This window comes from Alligator mississippiensis, chromosome 1, assembly GCF_030867095.1.
Source record: "Alligator mississippiensis isolate rAllMis1 chromosome 1, rAllMis1, whole genome shotgun sequence".
NCBI lineage: Eukaryota > Metazoa > Chordata > Crocodylia > Alligatoridae > Alligator > Alligator mississippiensis.
Window position 1 is genome coordinate 144746559 of NC_081824.1, and position 22188 is coordinate 144768746.

The 22188-nt window shown below is 40.9% G+C and overlaps 1 protein-coding gene across 18 annotated transcripts in view; it reads left to right on the forward strand.

The window, feature by feature from the left end:
• AFDN (afadin, adherens junction formation factor) overlaps window positions 1–22188 on the forward strand; it is a 195571-nt gene that overhangs the window by 43472 nt on the left and 129911 nt on the right. The window lies entirely within an intron of this gene.

The following is a 22188-nucleotide window of genomic DNA, read 5'->3' on the forward strand; positions in this document are numbered from 1 at the left end:
AGGATGGTGAAGAACTTGGAATTGTTGGCAATGGGAAAGAAAAGGCACAGCTCAGTTGTGGAAGTGAATAGGAGGTCAAAACATATATTCCGTGTAGTGATTCACCATGACTTGGAAAAAGGATCGGTGCCAAGGGGGACTGAGTGCAATGCAGAGATGGGCTGCACTTGCCTATCCTTGTGGTAGTTTCCCATCAGTATGCTTGCCCAATTGTTTCTCGGCCTCTTGTCAGCTCAGATCAAGCATAGTCCTATGCTTACCTGGCAAGGGAAATGCCATGACCACTGAGGTGGTCTTCCTAGTCGCTCCTGGGGAGGACTGCTCTCCTGGCACGGGGATAGTACTTGCCAAGGTAATGTATAGTAAACCTCCTACTTAACTGCTGGAGTGGGAAGGTCTCGGGTTTTATGCCTGCTTTATGGAAACGGGAGACTCGTCCCTAGTTTGTTCCTGGGGCCTTATGGCTAAGGGCAAGTGAAACTCAGGGGCATCTGAACCCCAGGCCGCCAGGTTTGGGCCTGCAAGTAGGATGCCCACAAAAGGATTTGGAAACATGTGAAGCCCCAGATGGGGGGTGTAGGATGTTTGTTGGTAGTAGGCCCACTTATGGTTCTGGACTGACTCATTGGAATTTGATTTGGCAAATTTGGCTTGGAATGCAGAAAATTTAACAATAATAATAATAAAAAAAATGTTTGCCCAATGTGGTTTTATAGTCATGCTCAGTGTTGACTGCACTTAATAAACTTAACAGGTGGTTTCTGTTGCCGAGCACATGCAGCTTTTGGCAACAGTTTAATGATGCACAGTGTATTTAATGAGATTTCTTTATATGCAAGTGCAAGACCCTTGTTGCTTTTCTCCCCATATTGATAGAGGTGAAAAAAACCTTGTCTTATGTTCGAGTAAATGAAGTACTTTAGACAGAGGTAGGGTTGTATATTAGTTCTAGGTAAAGCCTTTTGCATTATCAATTAAGAATGACTGGTATTTGTCAAGTTATCGAAAGTTCCACCTACAACAGGGTTATCAAATTCATAAGGCTTTGTGCGTTGCATGAGTGGTGAAAGGCAGGTGCCCAAGCCGATTACCCCACCGAATGGCCCTGTGTGTTGGGTCCAGCACATTAAGCCAGGGCCAACGCACACTTCAGCATGTGGGCTAATCTGGAGCATGCTGTATGTGCCATGGATCCAGTCCACCCATGGGTAGCACTGTGGGATGGATGTTAGAGCTCTGTTGGCCAGATCTGGACCATGAGCAGTATTTTTGGCCCTGTCCTAGATAGTTACATCCTCAGAAGGCTGAAGATTCCTGTAACCTTGCTGATTTTAGTGGAGTCTGGCAAGTCTCTGTAGCTAAGTATCACATCTAGGCATTTCAAGATCTCCAAGTCCATTGATTTGTCCATTTAGCAATGGAGAAGGAAAATACTCTTTTCCTGTAGTCCCCTCATTTTTATTTCTTTCTGTTCTAGCATCAGCCTTACGTTTTCATTCCTTTCTCTATTAGTTCCCAAATTGACAGACAATTCCCAAAATCAGGGGTCTGCAACTTTTTTTTTTTTTAGGAATGGTGGGCCAAAATAGCCTTTTGTGGACCTGCCCCTCACTCAGGCCACATACTCTTGGGCATGGGTCAGTAATATCTGGGTCCATCAAAGAAGATGAAGCTGTAGGAGTCTTTAGGAACATAGAAATTGCAATCTGTGAAACTCAGCAGGTACCTGCATTGAATAGATTCTCAGTTTCTGATTTGAGGAATTGAGCCCTTCATTCTGTTGGAAAAATGCTGTAGTTCACCTGACTGTTAATGTAGTTACTTGATGCAGAAAACACCTAACATCTGTCTTTTAGCATAGCCTCTGTCCAGTCTCTAACCTCCTGTTACTAGATACCAGGTTTAAAGTCACACAACCAAGTGTCAACCTATGGCACCGGTTGACCCCTGCATGCTTTTCCAATGGGCCTCAGACTAGGTTGAAGCACAGCAACAACAGATGAAAGTTTTGTGTCTTCGGGTACATATTGCTTGACTTCTGCACCCAGCAGTGTGGATGCAAGCACAGTACTGTAGGTTGTTTTCCTAGTAAATAGTAAGATGGTGCAGTACTGAGATGGTTCCAGTCATTCTTCTCCAACAGGATCCTGAGTGGTAATATGTAATTCTCTTCATATCCCACATGTTTTTTCACAAGCAGGATCTCTGTCTTTCCCGCAATGCCTTGGTATTTTATTTAGGGAAGTAGGTAAGATAGCACTTGCCTGCTGATTGCTAACTGTGTAATTGAGTCTCCATACATATTATCAACAGCATCAGAAAGAGATTCTCAGGCTGACAAGAGATCAGCACCTGGATATAAAGCTTGTTCCAATTCGCACATATAGAAAATATGCTGGTCCCAGTGAAGGTTCTGTGAATTGGTCATTGAAGGTGTTTGGCTCTCTGTTTCTTAAATAGCAACACCACAAGGTTCTACACTAGGTATTATGTACCCTAGATAGTCATTTCTGTCAATAATTTTGGCAAACTATTTTCTATGTCTAGATATTCCTTGGAGTGCTAGTTCTAAGGGGCAGGCCTGCCTGCCTGCCTGTCTGTCACCATTATCAGCTTTCAGTCAGTAACAAAGTTGGGAGTGACAGACCAAGTAAGAGAAGACAACTAAATGCCCAGCTTGGAATAGTGTCCATGATAAACCAACACCTACCAGATATATCTGTATCTGGTAGGTGTTGGTTTATCTGATGGCTGCATTACTAGTTACTAGGTGGTTTATGCAGGTATACTATACTCTAAAGAACTCTGATTCACGCCATGTGTAGATATAACAATTTCCTGCTTCCTTATCCTCATCCAATCCCACTGAGTTTAGTCATTGTTAGAGAATAATAAACTTCTCTGAATAATTTCTTATCTTAAAATCAAAAAGGATAATATCATTTGGAAATTCTTATGCGGGAGTGCATTTTCCTTTAACATGATATAGATGTGTTTGCAAGTCTAATAGGCTGATCTAAATAGAACATATCCATTTTGGAATGTGAATACTTGGCAGCTAGTTTTTTTAGTTTTTCTTGATAGGCTGATCATAATTTTGTAATTTGGACAGTACAAATTAATATGCCAAGCTGCTTTCTTTCCTTTTGTTTCCTCTTTTTGGCAAGATGCCAGAACACCTTTTATGCATGGGGTCTCGCCTAGCATAATGTGGGGAAGTGTATAGGAATTCCTGAGCTAGTTTTGCTTGGTAGTGCAATTTCATGACTCACTGAACTGGCTCATAGCATAGATTTAATATTGCTGTCAGAATGTTAATCACAAAAAGGTGGGGGGAGGCATCAGATTATAGTTTTGTAGGTTTTTCTTTTTTTTGTTTGTTTTTAATCCTGGGTTGAAAGAAAAACGTCCAGTAATTTAAGAGTACTTTTTAAATACCATATTGTCACTATCTTGTTTGAATTCAGTGAAGAATTTTGCTGTGTGTTGCTACTGTCTTCTGAGGCCTGGATAATAAAAAGCATATGAGATTAAATAACTGTTGAGCATGGATGAAAGTCTTGGAAACAGATACTCATCTTCATCTGCTATATATATGACATGCTGACATTTTCTCATTAAATTAGATTAACAAACTGTAGTGTTCTTGTGGCTGCTTGTTGTTATTTACTGCAGAGCAAATTATATTTTTACCTGTTTACAACAGGCTTGTAAGCCTCTAAATATAATAGATTTAGTAAATCATATTCTTTGCATCAGCATGTTTGACCATTAAAACATAGATAAACAATTACAGTAAAGACATTTCAGTTATCTAATAAACACAAATGCTACTAGGACCTGACATGTAACAGAAAGTGCTGTACAAATTCTTTGTGGTCACTAATTAAAGCAATTGTTGATATGTTAAAGAAAAGGAAGGAGGTGCTCTTTGGAATAAGTGTAATTGGTGGAAGATAATGGCATTAACTGACTTTATGCAGAATGCCTGAAAAGGTTGCTATGAAAGATTATACAACTGGATTATTTATGATTTGTAGAAATGATCTATGATTTGTAGAACTGTTAGCAGATATGTTTATCAAAATATCGCAATTAGAGTTAAAAACTTCAGTTTAGCTATACCCTAAAGGCATGTAACCCATTGGGGTTTTTTTGGTCACCATAGTGAATGGCATTTTAGTACTCTAAGGGAAGTTGCTCCTTAACCCCTCTGTTTTAAATAGGACTGGTGTGTTGGCTCACTCCTGGTTGTATTTAATGGATCAAATTGAGACCTAAATGTCTAAATGTTTTTTGGGTTTTCTGGGCACTTGCCTCATTTTCATTAATTGTAATGGAAGAAGCAGCAGCACCTCTTAATATTCTAAAAGTTTACACCGTGTACAATGCTTTGTCGCATCTGGATTTTGTGATCAGGTGTTAATCTACTTTTGATAAGAGCAGTATCTGGAATATGTAAACCACCTTGTTCTTGTCTTCCTTAATTTGGCTTCTGACTGCAAGAGAGTAGCAGCAGCTACAGAGGAATAGGAGTGTTTGTTTCGCTGCTGTCTTGTCTTTCTTTCCTATTGAGACTGAGACTGACAGTTGGTTAGAAATGCTCTGAGCTCTTGATTGAACTGCACTAACATAAATAAATCTTATTAGATTGATTTAGCACAGATCTCAGGGTATATATTTGTACGCAGAATTGAAATTATATTGCTTGTATGATTATGAACAGTATTTCAAAAGCATTTTAAAAAAATCTGCAGTCAAGACAAAAAGGCATGCATGAAAACTGAGCCAGGGCTTGCAGGGATGGGAGTGGGGAAGCAGTGGTTAAAAAGCATTTTTCTAAACTTCACATCCCAAGAATTGCCATCCTGAATTTTGAAGTAATGTTGCTTTCTGGAGCCTGCTGAACTACCAAGATAACGTATGTTTTCCAATACTAATGATAAAATACCACTTAAGTTGATGTTTATATTTGGTTTCAGATGCATCTGAGCCCAAATAGTGTTGTTTGCATCAGGTATTAGCAATTTGTTGATTTTAATTTCAGCTTGTAAACAACATTGAGCTGCTACAATGCTAGTTGTACAATGGGAGTTTATTGAAATATTGTACCTAAGTGCCACTTAAGATTGCTGAATCAGTAATATGATTTAATCAAAGCGAATAAGAGTCTCTAACAGGGCTCCTGTGCTAGAGTTTTAGTTTTTGCCAGGAACTTAACCTGCAGTAGAAAATTTCGGAATGTTTATGTAGCAATAAGACTGGCAGATTGTTTTAATCTTTAATAGTTAATGATAACAATTTTTTTCAAAAGAAACTGCATACTTCACAAACCTGGGGAGGCCTGGTCTCTGTCAGGTGGAAAAATGTTATCTGCATCTTGTCTCCCAAACAGAATAGGCTAGGATTTCCTACAAAAGTTTCATAAACTTTTTTTTTAAGTCTGTACATAAAAGGAAATAACTGGTAGTAATACAAATAAAAGGAATTTAGTTTTCCTATAGGTCCAGTGTTCGTAAGAAGAGTAACTGACATCCTCTGGTGTTCTCTCAAGGGTTCAGACTTCCTTGATCTAAGGGCCTGCTGCTGTTTGTTTCTAATGGAAAGTCAGGTGTTCATTTCTTGTTTGGCTTGTCAGCATTCCTCCATGATACTTCTAACTAATTGGGCCCGGCTGCCAGAGTTTATAGCAACAATATCTAGTATCGGCCTCGTTCTGCAAATCAGTAGCACTTGTAGAATGTCTTGCTGCATGCTTGAACCCTGTTTATGTTTCAATACAGTGTGTTCAATCTTTGTAATAAAGAGTATGTTCTAGTTCTGTAAACAGAAGTCTATGGAAAATCTCAGTGGAAAAGTGTGATTATAACCAGGAGGCCTTCTGTATAAATAGCATTTTCAGCTCTGTTTTGTCATATTCCAGTGTTGTTTCATGTAATTGATGTTTTGAAGTCAATGCTGTAAAATATGCAAGGAAACTATGTGTTGCAGGATTAAAGGACTACTAAGTTTTTGACTTTGTCAAATTGTAATGATAATTACCTTACTTCATATATTAAATACGGAGTTTTAAAATGCCAATGAAGTACTAGCTTTTGAGATACTTTTAGAATTTTTTTGTAAGCAGCAGTTAGCCTGGAGTGCAGTCATACCTGCAGACTTTCCTGAAACTACAGCATTTTTGCAATTTTATATTTAAAAGTTCCTGAACATCGGGTATTTAAGGGAGGTGGGAGACTTTAACATGGGTAGACACCCCCCACTCTACTTTTTTTTTTTTCCTTTTAAGGATTGGGACAGTTTTTTGGAAAGCCACTGTTTATTGTTAGCCTTTTGGCTAAGATAAGTATACTGAAGCACCTGAGATGCCTGGCCTGGGAAGCTCAGTGCTGGCTTGCTCTGCAAAGCAGTGTAGAATTGCATTGTCCTATAGGATTTAGAAGAACTTTAAACTTCCTACTGAAGCTCAGCCATTTTATAGCATGAGCATGCCCAGTGAATACTGTTTTGTAATATAGCTTTTGTGTTAGATGCATTAATGCAATACAGGAGTACATTTTAAAAAGCACGTGAAGATTTGCTCGCTTGTTAGCAAGGCAGCACTGATTGCTGTCAGGAGAGCTTTAAACTCTTTAATTTTATTTTAATGCTTGTCTGATTTCTAGCACCAATCAATGTACAGTAATGGTATGACACTCTCATAGTCCCATAACGCTATGTAATTGATAAGCAGTGAGAATTAATTAGAGTTTATTCAGTGCATCACCAACTGTTTGGTAACTTTTGCTTTTGGAGCAAAAAAGACAGGGAATTAGTGAGCCAGGGATAAGTCCCAGTTCCTTTTGGGCAGGTATGCTACAATGTAGATTTTACTGGAATTTTATTTCATTATGATTCACGTACATGGCTCTTGTATCAGGCTATTCGGACCAGATCACTTGTATATTTCTTCTTAATGGGTGTGTCTACATGCTCTTTTCCTAATGCGCATTAAAGTTAATATCTCTAATGTGAAGTACTAAATAAATCCTCATTGCACTGCCTTAATGGGTAGTACTGAAAGTGCATGTTTTTAAGTGACGCTTAATGCACAGTAGCCAGTTTTACTAGACATTAGCGTAATTGCACGTTTTCTTATGTGGCACTTTAATGTGCAGTAAAATAGTCTACTGTGCATTAAAGCGCACATGTAGATATGCCCAGAGTGGATAAAACCTTGCTACTCTGTGGTAATTCTTCATGTGTATTTATAAAGACACAAAACATTTACTTTATAACCCTGCCTGCTACATACGTTTCTCACTAGTTTTTAAATCATTATTTGGATTGTTCATACTTTTAAAACCTACAAAATGAAGTAAATATATTTGCTACTTCCTTACAGATATTTATTGCTTAAAATTTAGTTGTTGGGTTTTGAAACTAGCATGGAGATTTTAGGTATAGATATTGGTTCAGTGGTGTTGCTGCTAGCACATAAATACTGCAATACTCTATTACAGGGTGGCCAACCTCCTTGCATGCATGCTGGCAAGGGCAGCTTCTGCATGGCAAGTAGTAAGGAGGAAGTAGGGAACATGGTGAGAGAGAGGGTAGAGAACAGAAAGCAGAGCAGCAGATAGGCAGGGGAAGGGGATGGGGGTGGCATTTGGAGATTGTGGGGCTTACCTTGTAGCCAAAAAGTTTGGCCCCACTGCCTATAATATACAGGAACCTACCTAACTTGTGGAGGCTGTCCTCCAATTTTACAGGCAGAAGGTGTGCCTGGGCAGTCATTTAATGTGTGCAGCACAGTGGGCCCCCCATGCCTCTGGCCAAGGGGCTCGAGTTGCCCCACTAGTTGCTGCTTATTGGCTGTGCGGGTTGCCTGTTGTGGCCCCCCCCTCCTTGTCAGTTATTGCCTGCAAGGGCTCTCCATCATGTAGCCCCACCCTTTTCTGCTGATTTGGTGAAGAGGGGTGGGGCCAGATGACAGGCAGCATTCACAAGCAATCAGTGGTGAAGGGTGGGGGCAGCTACCACTGTGCTGGCAACCCTTTGAATGAGCAGCCCCTCCCCCTGCTCTGCCCCCATGAACTGCTGCGGCACTTAATATGTTTTCCCCCCACCCCTGTGGATTCCACGCGTTTTGTAGGCATGGCCAGGATTTCACAATCGGTAAAATCATGAATTCAGTGGGTCCCTAGCTATAGTATATACAGAATGCTGCTATTATTATTAATCATTATTGTGTTAACAATCACCTGTAAAGTAACAATTAGTGTTAGTAGGGCTTCCTGTTTCAGTGTGCTTGTGTCTCGGAGACACTTGTTTTAATTTACACTGGCCTCCAAATTCCTGAACTGTCTTTGCCAATCCTGGACTTTTGGTCACCCTGTTTTATAGGTGAGATTTTCATCACGTCCTAACAACATCAGTTAAGAACAGTTAAAGTAGTGATTCTCAACCCAGGGGCCTGGGAGGCACTGGGGTGTTGCCAGCTCCTTTTGAAGGGTGTCAGGAGGTATGAGGAGATAAGCAGATAAAGCACAGGCTTAGGCTGAACCTTACCTACCTGATCCCTCACTCCTGCTTGCCCAGCCCTTTTGGAAGGAGGTAAGCACTGAAATATATAAATTTGTTTTTGAAATTGTGTGCCACTTAATTCACAAAACGGAGTTTAATTCTCTATATCAAGTAATTAATTTTGCATTGTGTTTGAATTATGGAAACCATACATTTCCACTAATTTTTTACATAGTACTCCGACTTCAAGCCTAGGCTGTTGCCAGCTTACCAGTACTCACTAATGAATAATGTTCTTTTTGTTTGGGGAATATTTTTCAAATCCAGCTCATTCCCCAGAGGGTTAAAATTTTCTGTTGGTTGTCTGTCAGAATAAAAAATTTCAGTCCCTTTAGGACTTGCTACAACTCTGAGGCACTGATTTAGCATTTGTTTGGCTATCTAATTATGTAATTCACAAGATGCAAATATATTTTAAAAATGATGCCTTTGCCTTGTTTGCATGAATCTGGGGGATGGAATTAATGTTGCTGTATTATTAAAGCCATAAAACTGGGTGTCTCAATTGTTAGAACAGAATTTCATCTTTAATATTACAACTGTTTATAACATGAGTCAGTAGCATCTCTACTATTGTTTTACTTTTATATAAAAATGATTTTTTGGTTTGTTAACTAACTAGCTGCAAATTATAATATAACTCTTTCTTGCTGTGACTTATTTCTTGTGAAGGGCTTTATCAAGTTACTTTTGGAAGTCCAAATAAATGTCAAGCTGTTTCCTAGTCTGTTAATTCTGCTTCTGCCTTCAGTCTTATCATTATGCAGGGTAAATTAGTGGCTTAAATCTGCTTTTTCCACATTTTCTGTCATTGATTAAGGAGGGCCTCTGTTATGTTTCTTTTTTCCCTACTTTATTTGATCTAGCCATCTTCTCTTAGGGCTTGCTGTTGGTATAACACTCTATTCAGCAATTCTTCCTCTGCCGCCTTAAAATTTTCATGTCATGTCTAAGATTATTTGTAAAATTCATCAGTAGCTTTTACACATCAAACTGTTCTTACTACTTACTTCTCTTATGATGCTTCTCAAACCATTTAATCATCTTGGCATGCACATTTCAGTGGTATTTAATAGGGTTGCACCAATATATCGGTTGGCTATTGGATTGGCACCAGTAAAAGGATAAATGACATTATCGGCTATTAGCTTTTTTTGGTCGTTGTAGCCGATAATTATGGCCGCATGCCCTGAGTGCCCTGGTGAGCATAGTTTGGTCCCTACGCCCTGCTGCTAGCCTGAGCCTGTGGAAGACTACAGGTCCCGGTGAACAGCAGGAGGGCAAGGGAGCACTTGCGGGGCAGTCACAGGCACCGCACTTGGCAACAAAGGGTTTGTTACCAGCTCCTGCTGCTGCTGTCATGGCAATGTCACATGCACAGCAGGGCCCTGAGCTCTGGGGCTGCCATGGAGACCTTGGGCTGTGCACGGGTGGGGTAAGGCACTGTGCGAGGGGCATTCTGCTCCGCCGGGTACCGGGCGCCTTTGCAAAAGTGGTTTCTTCCTGGTGGCTGCAGAAGCTTGGCTGCTTTGGGGCTCCAAACGCACCCAGAGTCACTGTCTGTGCATGGATCTGCCCCACCTGCTTGGGATGACAGCACAGGCTGCACGGGAGCAGGGTTGCAGGTAGGAGCTGTGGGCGAGGGGGTGACAAGTGTGGCAATAAGGCAATCACCACCTTCCTTATTGAGGTGCCAGAGTAGACAGGAGGGTGGGGATGGGGATGTGTGTGTCTAATGCAAAACAAACAGACAAAAAAGGTTTATTTATTTCAGTAGCTTAAAATGCCTTGCACTATTATTAAATACTGGTTATCAGATTGGCTGATATGGTTGGTTAATCATCGGCTGTCGGTATTAGCCAAGAAAATCTTTATTGGTGAGTATTTAAGCCTCTCATTCTGAGCCTTTTAGTATAGATCTTGTTACCCTCCTGTAGATCTGGTACTTCAGTTTGGATGGTATTTATGTTTTATCACCCCAGTAATTCCCTCTGTTTCACACTTTTTTTTTTTTTTGCCTTTTCTTGAACTCATTTTTGTTTCTGGTAGAACCCATGTGTTTATAAAGAGCCTCTCTGCCCATATTTGTCTGTTGTCTCCCTCTGTATTTTCACAGAACTTGATTTCCATGTTTGTATTTATTTTAAGACCCTTTACTGGAGGAACTTTGCTTGAAGGTTGTTACTTGAATGAATCAATTGAAGAATCTTAAAGTAAGTAATAAGTTTGAGAGGATCATTATTGTCAAAACTACATTACTTGACTCATGCCTCAGACATCCCTAAGTACTGGGTTTTTTAATCAGTTTATCTCATCTTGAAATACTTTTGATGTTAGCTAGTCTTTAGTTTCTGTTATTGTTCCCACCACTATTTTTTTTAAACTTTTCTCTAGTTGTAGGGAGTAGTGCATTTTAACCTTTGGATTTTCTTTAGTCATTTCGTTTTACTTTATTGGAATGCCTGGGTTGAAACAGCCCAGTATCAGTGACTTTCTAAAGTGCTAAGTTGTTATTCAATCCTATTTTTCTTAGCACCCGGAGTAACATCTATTCTTGGTGATCAGAATTGTGCATAATATTTCACATGCTGTCTCACCAAAATCTGGCACACTAGCATTAATATTTATCTGTCTACTGGAAATACTTCACCTGACATAGCCTAGGATGGAAGAAACACCTTGGGGAAGGGGTGGGGAGTAGGAGAGATGTTACTGAACTAGCGGTATAGTTGGGAGAGATGTTAAATTTCTTGCTTTGAAACAACTTCTGAAACTTCTCTTTGTTCCTACTTTATTTCTCTACTCCTTTAAATGATTTACCTCCTGCATATGGAGTTAAACACAAGCCATTGTTTTATCTGGTGTTTAACTTAAACTGTACCTGCTTCTTTTTCAAACCTGATGAAGGAAACTTTGTATATGAAAGTTTCTGTCATCTTTCCCAACTATATACTTGGTCCAGTAAAAGATATCTCCTTCAAAAAATAGTTCCCACTCATATCCTGCACCGTCCTACAACAGCACTCCAATCCTGTTCTATTTTAGGATTGCATTTATCTTTTTCATAGTTCCATCATATAACCCCTTTTGTATGGAAGAAAATTAAGATGTTGAACTTCTGAACAAACTGCTCTATGAAATGCAGGGTGGAAATTAACCCTGTGATATAGCATCTTTTAAAGGGGGGAAAAAAGGTTAGGTGTAAAATGTAAAAGTATATAGGGAATTCTTTTTGCAGATTACTTGGTTAGAGTAAAACAATTCTTAGCGTTTAAAAACAAACTTGACCAGGAAAGAATTTTATAATGTAAATGTGTAAAATATGAAATTGTTGCTCCTATGAAGATTTGCCAGAAAAAAGGTATGTTCCAATGAGAAGGATGGGAAGAGATTGCTGGTAGCAGATATTGTGGATTCAGAGGCTGTGTCCAGACAAGGGCAGCCATGCAGTATGTGGCACCGCAAACATGTCTGCAGCGTCACACACCGCATATTCAGCTGTTCTCTGTGCTGGAAGGGAGCAGTACAGTTTTGGGGTTTTTTTGACTCCTGGATATCCAGGGGTCAAAACTGTACCAAAAAAAAAAGCACAGTGGTACATGTGGGGGTAGTAGCATGCACTGCTTAAAACCAGAGCTGGGCTGCCCAGAGCTGTGCTCTGGCTGCTGGCCAGGCTCTGAGCAGTGGGATTGCTGCTGCTGCAGCCCCAGGAGGCCCCCAGGACCCCATGTAAGGCTGCTGGGACCAGGTCAGTGCTGGCTGCAGCCTCCCCCTCTGGGGTAACCTGCTGCGTGCGAGAGGGCATAAGGCATAGGCATTCGCTGGGGACAACTAGCTAGTGGTACAAGGTGTGCCGCCACTAGCTGTCCCTGGGGAGCCAACCATCCATGCTCATGTGGACACAGCCATAGAGTCTACTTCTGGTATGGTTAGCCGTTGTTGGAAGACTTTCCGTATTGTAATGTTGTTTCTAGAGCACTTTTTTTTTATTTGAATTAATTTATAATGATGATCAAGCACTTTCACATTTAAAATAAGACCAATTACTTCATATGATGATTGACAGAAGCATCTGCTTTGAGACAGTTAATCATATTCATGAAATTAACTTTGAATACAGTGTAAATTGCCTAGAAAATTTCTCAAGGTTAACATGGGAGTTGGAAGTCTTAATGGTGACGAAAACTTCTGAATGTCCCTAGAGCTTACATATGCTACAGAATGTTTACTGCTATGGTGATTCTACCATAACTTGTTGGAGCTCCCCAGTATAGATGTGTGGCACATGACAACAAAGTGTTTTTTGTTCATTGTAGCTACTCTTCTTTCCCAAATTATATATGCCAGTGATTTTCAACCAGGGAGTTATGAGATCCTTTTAAGGGTGCCATGCAATATTAATTAATATTGAATATGTAAATGGCTACATGTGATTTACAAGATAATCTTGGGTTTTTCAAATAGGCCCTCGTATGTCAAACATTCTGACCTGTTGTGTTCTCTCCAACAGAAACATGTTCTATTATTTTTCTGCACTCAAGAAATGAGTGACAACTAAGACTTGGCATTTTCTGGGAGGTGTCTTGAGTCTAAAAAGGTTGAGAACTGCTGACATAGTGCTCATCTGTCAGCATAGCTACATCAACACTAGGGGGTTTGCCAGCATAGGTAGTGTAGGCAAGTCTCTTGTGAATCCTAAACATTTATATGTTGATCCTGCTTCCAGTTGGAATTAAAATTAGCGGAACTTCAATTTCATTTGTTCCACAGAGTAGTTATGAAGCTTATTTAATTACAGCAGGTTACAGTATTTGGTACAATATAATGAAAACTTTCCACAGAGCAACTAATCAATATTCTTCAGAGGAAGAAAAGAAAAGGCACAGAATGTAAACATTTTAAGATGTCTGCACTTCTTTATTGCATTAAGAATGTTAATACATTAAGTATAAGTTGTTGGAAGACTTATTATGTGTAAGTTCTGTATTGGCAACATCCATGTAACAGCATGAATTGAAAGCTTCATTTAATTTTTGATGGAAAATGCAAATCTGTAGACCAGACTTTTCAGTTATGTTTCACCTGGGGGACAGGGCTGAGGTGGGACAGACTGGGGAAGGTAGGGAAGAAAGGAGCGTGATAAACCAGTTTTAGCCTCTAGCATATTAGTTGCAGTTGAAACCCATCCACATTTCCCATTATTACGCAGGAGCAATGCTAAATTATGTTTTTCATTGCAATTTAATTTTATTCAGGTTGGCCAGTTACCAGGTATATTGTAAAATATCTGCATTAAGAGCTCTACGTCTGCATTAGTAGTGTAGGCCTTGGTTTTGCATTACGTGCCTGATTTGATTACAGTATACCTATACAAACTCCTGTGTAAGATGCTTTCATATGCTTTAAATGCAACTTATTTGGTGTAAGTAGGTTTGTTACCAAAGTAAGGTATGTCCTTGTTGTGGTTTACTTTTGTCTAATTAAATTGATTTAAGGACATAGGGAGAACATTGTGTCCATGCAGAACTTGTTTTACCTCAGAGCAGAGAGGTGTAGCTAGCTGTGTTAGTATGAACTGAGGCAGAAGGCCAGGTAGAGATATACCTTATTGACTAACTAAACCAGAGAGACACTTTAAATCTGTGTCTGCCTCTCTTTGGCACCGTACTACTTGCTGCCATTGAACCTTTGAGTTCATTTGCCTATACAGTCTTTCCTACAGCCCCTGTACACTGCATTGTTGTTTTTAGGATGGGACTGACCAGGCACTCTGAAGTTGGAGAAAATGTTGCCTTCACAGGCTGCTGCAGCCTGTGATTCTGATGCTGACTTGTGGAAGGAGCATTTTCTTCTGCTCAAGAGCCTTGTGGTTCTGTTGCTTTAAGCGTGTTTGAGTTTGACAGAGGAGGATTTGTACCTTGGGGCTCATCTATACTGGGAAGATGTCATGCTAGAAAAAACTTGTCAGTTTGTAACTAACCAGATAATAAAAGCGATGTCTACAAATGACTAGTCAACAAGATTGTAAGTCTTATTTTAAGTTTGTAAAGTTTTCTGAAAAATGCCCGGATGCGTGCCTGGCCAAACAACAGTTAGAACTCTGCAAATAAAAATGCTTACCATGACAACTCAAAGCCTCTTATGAACAAAACACTGAGTTTTTGATAACTAAGCCTGATACCAGAGCAGTGTTACAGGGGCTTTCCAGCAGGGTTTGAGTACCCTTATCCTGAAGGGAAACACATGGGTTGTAACTTAAAGGCCTAAAAATTGAGTATATGTGTGGCTTTTAATTAAACTAGAAAGCAGGGTAGATTTATACCCTTATGACTGACTAAATCGTGTGGATAGCATGAGCTTTTGTGAGCCAGTTCACTTCATCAGATACTGCATCCGATAAAGTGAGCTTGGGCTCAAAAAACTTCATGCTATACAAATGATTTAAGAGCTTCTCTAGAATTTCAGGTAAAGGCATGATAATATCTAATGCACAAGCCACACAGTTTTGCCTCCTGCCCTGCCACATGTGCATGGAGGAGGCATGATTGTGGGATCCAGCATGAGATATGATCCTGCCTTATTGTTGGTGCAGGGGAAGCCTGGGATTGCAATCCTGGGTTTCCCCTGCACCAACACATAGCAAGTTCCTGCAGCTGTGAGCCCTGTCAGCTGTGGGACTCCCAGCCAGGTTAGCGCATGCTGCCACCCCCATGGCTGGGAGCTCTGTCAGCTGACAAGATTCCCAGCTGTGGGGACATAACTATTGCCCACTGTATTCCTTGGTACACTATCAAATTAAAGTTGGATAGAAACCATCTTTAAAGTTGTTACACATTTTTAAGCTCTTTATAGCTGGATTGATCATTTTATGGTGTGAGTTGCTTTGCAAGTGTAGCTAGTCTAAATTAATTGCATATTATATGTAATGTGTAGAGGGGGCCTAAGGATGCATATCTATCCTCCCTTCTAGAAGCCTCACTTCAGACTAACATGGCAAATTTACCTCTCACTTATTTAAAGAACCATTAACTGATATATTATTATTTTGAATTTAAAGTTTAAAGAAAATATTTTAAGGAAGCCTAGTTATCACACTTTTGTATATAATTGTAACTGTCTGCCTCTTTGGATATGTGTACAGTGCAATTTAGCCCTGCTGTTTTATCCCAAATTTGCCAAACATTTATATTACAAACCCTGTAGTTTGTCCCCCACCACCCAACCCCCATGGTTCAGCCTACTTCTAGAGCAGCGATTCTCAACTAGGGTATCATGGCACCCTGAGGTGCCTTGAGATGCTTTCAAAGATGTAGTGGGGTGCCACACAGTTTTAGCACTGCTAGGTGTGCAGACATGACTGGCAAGCTAAACCCAAAGATTTCAAATAGGAATTGATTGTATCAAAAGCCCTCTGCCTTAGTGTGGTCTTTGTAACAGAAAAATTGCTTTATTTTTCTGTAGCCAAAAAAATGGAGAGCTGGCATTTTCCAAGGGGTGCCTGTTGTCTACCAAGGGCTGCCTAGGATCTAAAAAGTTTGAGAACCACTAGTCTAGAAGATCCGAATGTCAGGACCTGAAGTTAAGCTTCCTCCCAGCCTGCCCCCATGCTACATTGTGTTCGCAACTAGCCCAAGTGCTTAAGTGCTCAGTCACAGTTAGTCTGCCATCAGCTATTCTTTGCCTGCTTTGAATTTCTGGACCCCCCCCCACTCCCCCCCCCATGCAAGCCAAGCAAAGAAGGGGGCATAAGGAGTTGGTGTGAGCTCCATTTGAATATCATATTCCTCTTCTGTGCATCTGCCTACCTACTATTTGTCTCCCTTGTGCCACCCGTGTGGTTTGGTAGCAAGATAATGTAGATGCGGCGGGGCATCTCTCAACTAGTGGGAATTGAAGGCAAGCCTTCAACTTGCCCCAATATAGAGGTGTCAACATGCACTTTGGATTTTCTGGAAGGTGAATCAGGTTTTCCTTGTTACAGTGACCTTTATCACATCGCAAAGTCATTTTATCATCTTCTTCTGTGTACAGAAGTCTTCTTTCTTCAGTTTTCTATGAGTCTTTTTTCTTCGCTTTCTGCTTATGTTCTTCTGTGAAGGAGCAGAGCTGTAGGAAGAGTTAGAGCTATTTCCCTGTGAGGGATTTTCAAGTAGAAGAATTACAGAACAAAACCTCAGTTTGCAGTCTCAATTATTCCTTGATTAGCTAACTGTTCCTTTATACTGCATACGTAGCCAACATTAGTATTACTGGATTTCATTTGACTTGGGGTCTTGTGTGTTTGGCTTCTGAGCAATTACTTAGTTTACTATTGGCTGTCCTTAGGACCCTGGCTTGCTCTATATCAGTGATGATAAATATCTCAGATTTAGAACTAAATTAAAGTCAAGAGTTATGTTAAGAAATTGGAAACAGATTTTGCTCATGCCTCCTGGAAAGCATTTAAAAAAACCCCTTGTTTGATTCTAAATAAAGATAGCTGAAGTGATATGTGTGGCTTTTAGAGACATTAAAAGGCTTGCTTGTTTCCTACTCTTACCTACTTGAAGTTGCAGTTGTTTTTCTCAATTAATTGATAAGATTGAAATCAAAGAATTAAGTCTTAAGGATTAAAGCAGAAAGCATAGAGAAGCCATTTTCTTGTGTGTACCCATAGTACAAAGTAAAAAAAGCACCTAGAATTGTTTTTAAAGCTTTTCAGTAAGTTCTATTTTGAAGTTGTCTTTTCTGTTGATACTTGCAGGCATTTTTGCCTTATAAAGCCACTGACTTTTTCAAAATGATTTTCTTTGCCGTTTTGGAAATAGGCAATGACATGTAGTTACCATGCAGTAAATATGCCCATGACTTTAAGTTGAAAGTGTAATGTTTTGGATATTAACGTGGGCAGTTCCAGGTGACTGTGGCAATGTTTCAGTCGCTGAATGCAGAATATAGGAAGAAATTTGGCAGCTAAAGGTCATCTGTAATTTTCTGTGCTTGTTGTAAGGTAGATGATATTTGATTCTGATCCATTACTTGGCAAAAGCAGAACTACCCCCCCCCCCCCCCGACAAACCAAATTTGTTTGTTTTATCCATGTCATCTTCATTTTATAAGAATTGTAATATGAATTTTAAACCTTCTGTTGGAAGAGGTTAGTAGTTCAAATTACTGTATTTAATTCTGTTTTGAAGAAGTAGGTGGTAATTAGTTCTAAATATGTCATGCTTTAAATCATCCTTTGACTTTAGCAAAAGCCACCTTCTTTATTTGTTGTGCGTAGGCTTGACTAGATAGTAAGCCACTTAAAACAGTTCATATGGTGGAAATGTAACTATAGTCCAGTTAATCACAAGCAAAGTTTTGAAGAAAGCATTTGCATTTGCTACAGAATATTGCAACAGTTAACTTGAATTAGAATCATAGAAAATTAGGGTTGGAGGTCATCTAGTCCAAACCCCTTGCTCAAAGCAGGACCATCCCTAACTAGATCATCCCAGCCAAGGCTTTGCCTAGCTGGGTCTTAAAAACCTCCAAGAATGGAGAGTCCACCACCGCTCTGGGTAACCAGTTCTAGTGTTTTATTATCCTCCTAGTCCAACAGTTTCCTTGCTGCAGCTTGACCATTGCTTCTTGTTCTGTCATCTGCCACCGACAAAAGTCTAGTTCCATCCTCTTTTGAACCCCGCTTCGGGTAGTTGAAGGCTGCTGTTAAAGCCCCTCTGTCTTGTCTTCTCCAGACTGAGCAAGCCCAGTTTCTTCAGCCTGTCCTCAAGTCATGTCCCCAGCCCCCTTACCATTTTGTTTGCCCCCTCCACTGGACTCTCTCCAATTTGTCTGCATCACTTCTGTAGTAGGGGGGTCCAAACTGGACACAGTACTCCAGACGTGGTCTCACCAGTGCTGAATAGAGCCTACTAATGCATCCTGTTACCCTTCTTGGCAACAAGGACACACTGTTGGTTCATATTCAGCTTATTGTCCACTGTAACCTCCAGGTCATTTTCTGCAGAGCTGCTGCCTAGCTGCTCAGTCCCCAGCCTGTGCATGGGATTGTTCTGTCCCAAGTGCAGGACTTTGCACTTGTCCTTATTGAACCTCATGAGATTTCTTTTGGTCCAGTACTCCAATTTGTGTCTCTGAATTATAGTGTACAAAACATCAGCTACATGACTGGCTGCAAATAGGAAAGTTGGATCTAGTTGAGAGGAGTTGAGAACAAGCTTTTTACTTTCAGGCTTCCTCTCCTTTTAAAATGTGAGCTAGTTCCTTTTAAAGATACTACTTGAAAGATGCATGTTAAGATTATTACTAATGGTATTCTTATCATGCTTTTGTACTAACAATTTAAGGTTGGTTGTTGCTTGAGTGTGTTTGTGAACTGTGACTGACCTTTGTAGAATATTTTTATATCTTCTAATAATAATTCATATTAAAGTGTCATCACCCTGGCTGGCAGTGCCAGTGTAGAGATTCAAAGTGGCTAGTTCTGGAGAATAATCCACACGTGCTCCTAAAAATACAGTAATTCTACCAAAATAAGATTGGTATGTTTATGTGGAAATTAAGCCTTTGCTACCTTTTCTGTTTCTTTTCTGTGGCCAAAGGACTTATAGTTTCTAGGGTCGGAAAGGACCTGAACAGATCATCAAGTCCAACTGCCCTGCCTTGGGCAGGAACAAGTGCTGGGATCATAATACCCAAGCCAGATATCTATCCAACCTCCTCTTGAAGACCCCCATGGTAGGGGAGAGCACCACCTCCCTTGGGAGCCCATTCCAGAGCCTGGGAGCCCTAACCATAAACTAGTACCTCCTGATACCCAGCTTGAACATGCTTTCAATCAATATGTGTCTGTTATTCCTTGTTATCCCAGGTGGTGCCTGGGGGAACAGAGCCTCACCTATTTTCCACTGGTCTCCTGTGCTGAGTTCATAGATGGCCAGCAGATCTCCTCTCGGTCTTCACTTGTGGAGGCTGAATAGATTCAGGCCCTTTAGTCTAGTCTATTTTCGTAGGGCCTGGCCTGCTGCCCCCTGACCATGTGAGTGGCCCTCCTCTGGACCCTCTCAAGGTTAGCCACATCCCTCTTGAAGTGTAGCGCCCAGAACTGGACGCAGTACTCCAACTGCGGCCTGACCAGTGCTGCATAGAGGGGAACAATCACCTCCCTGGACCTGCTTGTAGTGCATCTGTAGATGCCTGACAAGGTATGGTTAGCCTTACCGACTGCTTCCTTGCATTGATGGCTCATGTCCATCCTGGAGTCAGCTAGGACTCCAAGATCCCTATAGCCACTGTGTTGTTTGATTTCAGTTTGGGCAGAAGACAATCGCATCTCAATTAGTGTAGCATTATTTTCAACACCCTTGACAAATGCAACCTTGTCCCATCTCATCCACTCGTAATGCTCCCCACTCTGTAGACTATCACCCAATCTATCAGATGACACAAACATTAAATGCACCTTTATATATTCTGAGCATATTTATAACACAGAATTTAAGAAGTCACAGGCTCTTGGTCTATTCTTCACCCCTTTGACTGTGTTTTTTGAAGTTGGAGACTGCTGTGGTAACATCCATCAATACCTACGTCTGTGTTTCTGCCTGTTTTTACTTCCCATCTCCTGATGTCTGTAGCAGTAGCTTGAAATTCATGAACATAATATAGTTCTAGGTATCCTTGTTTCCCTCATCAGTATTGTTGAGCCATTTTATAGCTGTGGATCATTAATTCTGCTGCATGACCTTTGGTTTTTTTTTTGTTGTTGTTGCTTGGGAACATTTGGAAAAGCACGTACAGGGGCAAGAGGAGTATAAGAAATCAATATAGGCAAATGGGTGGGACAGTCACCTGATATCTGCTAGGAAGGCAATACAGTAGTGCCTTAATGCATTAAGTTTTTTGAGAACGTTGGGGACAACTTCCCAGTGCATGTGTTGGCAAGGCCATCTAGGGCCCTTGTTCTTTTTGACCTGCTGCTCACAAACAGGGAAGAATTGATGGAGAATGTAGAAGTGGATTGCAACTTGTGCAGCTGTGACCCTACAATGATTGAGTTTGGGTTCCTGAGGAAAGGAAGGAAAGAGTGCAGCAGAGTAAGGACCCTGAACTTCAGAAAAACAGAATTGTACTCCCTCGGGGAACTCCTGGGCAGGATGGGAGGCCAGTCTGCAGGTGAAAGGGAGTCCAGGAGAGCTGGTTATATTTTAAATAAACCTTGCTTGGGGCACAACAAGACTAGCAACTATGGCAGAGGACCAGCTTGGCATAGCAGGGATCTCTTTTTAGTGAACTAAAACACCAAACAGAAGCTTACAAGAAGTGGAAACTTGGATAAGTGACTATGAAGGAGTGTAAGAGTATTGCTTGGGCATGCAAGAATGAAATTGGGAAGACAAAAGAGCAATTGGAGTTGCAGCTAGCAAGGGACATGAAGAGTAATGAGAGAGATTTATTACAAGTATGTCAACAGCAAGAGGGCAATCAGGAAAAAGTGTGGGTCCTTTACTGAATGAGAGAGGCAGCCTAGTGACAGATGATGTGGAAAAGGCTGAAGTACTGAATGCCTTTTTCACCTCAGTCTTCACAGGCAAGGTCAGTTCCCAGACTACTGCACCTAACAGCACAATTTGGGGAGAAAGTGAGGAGCCGACAGTGGCAAAATAATGGGTATGGGAGTATTTAGAAAAGCTGGACGGGTACAAGTCCCTGGGGCCAGATACGATTAACCCAAGGGTGCTGATGGGTTGGGTGATGTGATTGCATAGCCATCATCTTTGAAAACATACGGTGATTTGGGAGCAGTCCCAGATGATTAGAAAAGGGTAAATATAGTTGGCCATCTTTTAAGAAAAGGAAGGAGGAGGATCTGGGGAACTATAGACTGGTCGGCCTCACCTCAGACCCTGGAAAAATCATGGAACAGGTCCTTAAGGAACTTATTTCTAAGCACTTGGAGGAGAAGAAGGTGATTAGGAACAGTTAGCATGGATTCGCCAAGGACAGTTCATGCCTGACCAACATGATTGCCTTCTATTATTAGAATGTATGTCAGGGGCGGGCAATTATTTTGGGCGTAGGGCCGCTTGCTGAGTTTTGGCAAGCCATCAAGGGCTGCATGATGGGCAGCCAGGGGCAGATAAATATTAATTTTCTAAATTTTTTAGGGGCCTCCCGGGCCAGATAGAATGGCCTGGCATGCCACATTTTGCCCACCTTTGGTGTATGTGGATTTGGCATAGTTTCAGCTGTCTTAAGGCAGTGTCATCACCAGTGTGAAGAGCCTGAAGACCACCAGAGAGTAATGTATATGGACAGGAATCAAGTGTGAGGCATGGTTTGAACTTGTCCACAGGGGCATTTGTAGTGATTGTGAAGGCCCCATTGGTATAGGTTTGAGGGAGAGTGACCCTGTGCAGTTCGAAAATGGTTGAGATGTGTCCAGTAATGACATAAGCTGGATTTAACTGGCTGAGTGACTGTAGGGTCCGAGATGATGTGGTGATAGATTGGTGCTTGTGCTGACTATTCTTTGTGCCATTGAGTAAGTAAGGAAAAGTCAACCGATTCTGAAAGGGTGGACCATATTGGGTGTCTTGAGGAGAGTTGAGCTGTTGGTGGGTGGAATATGTCCCA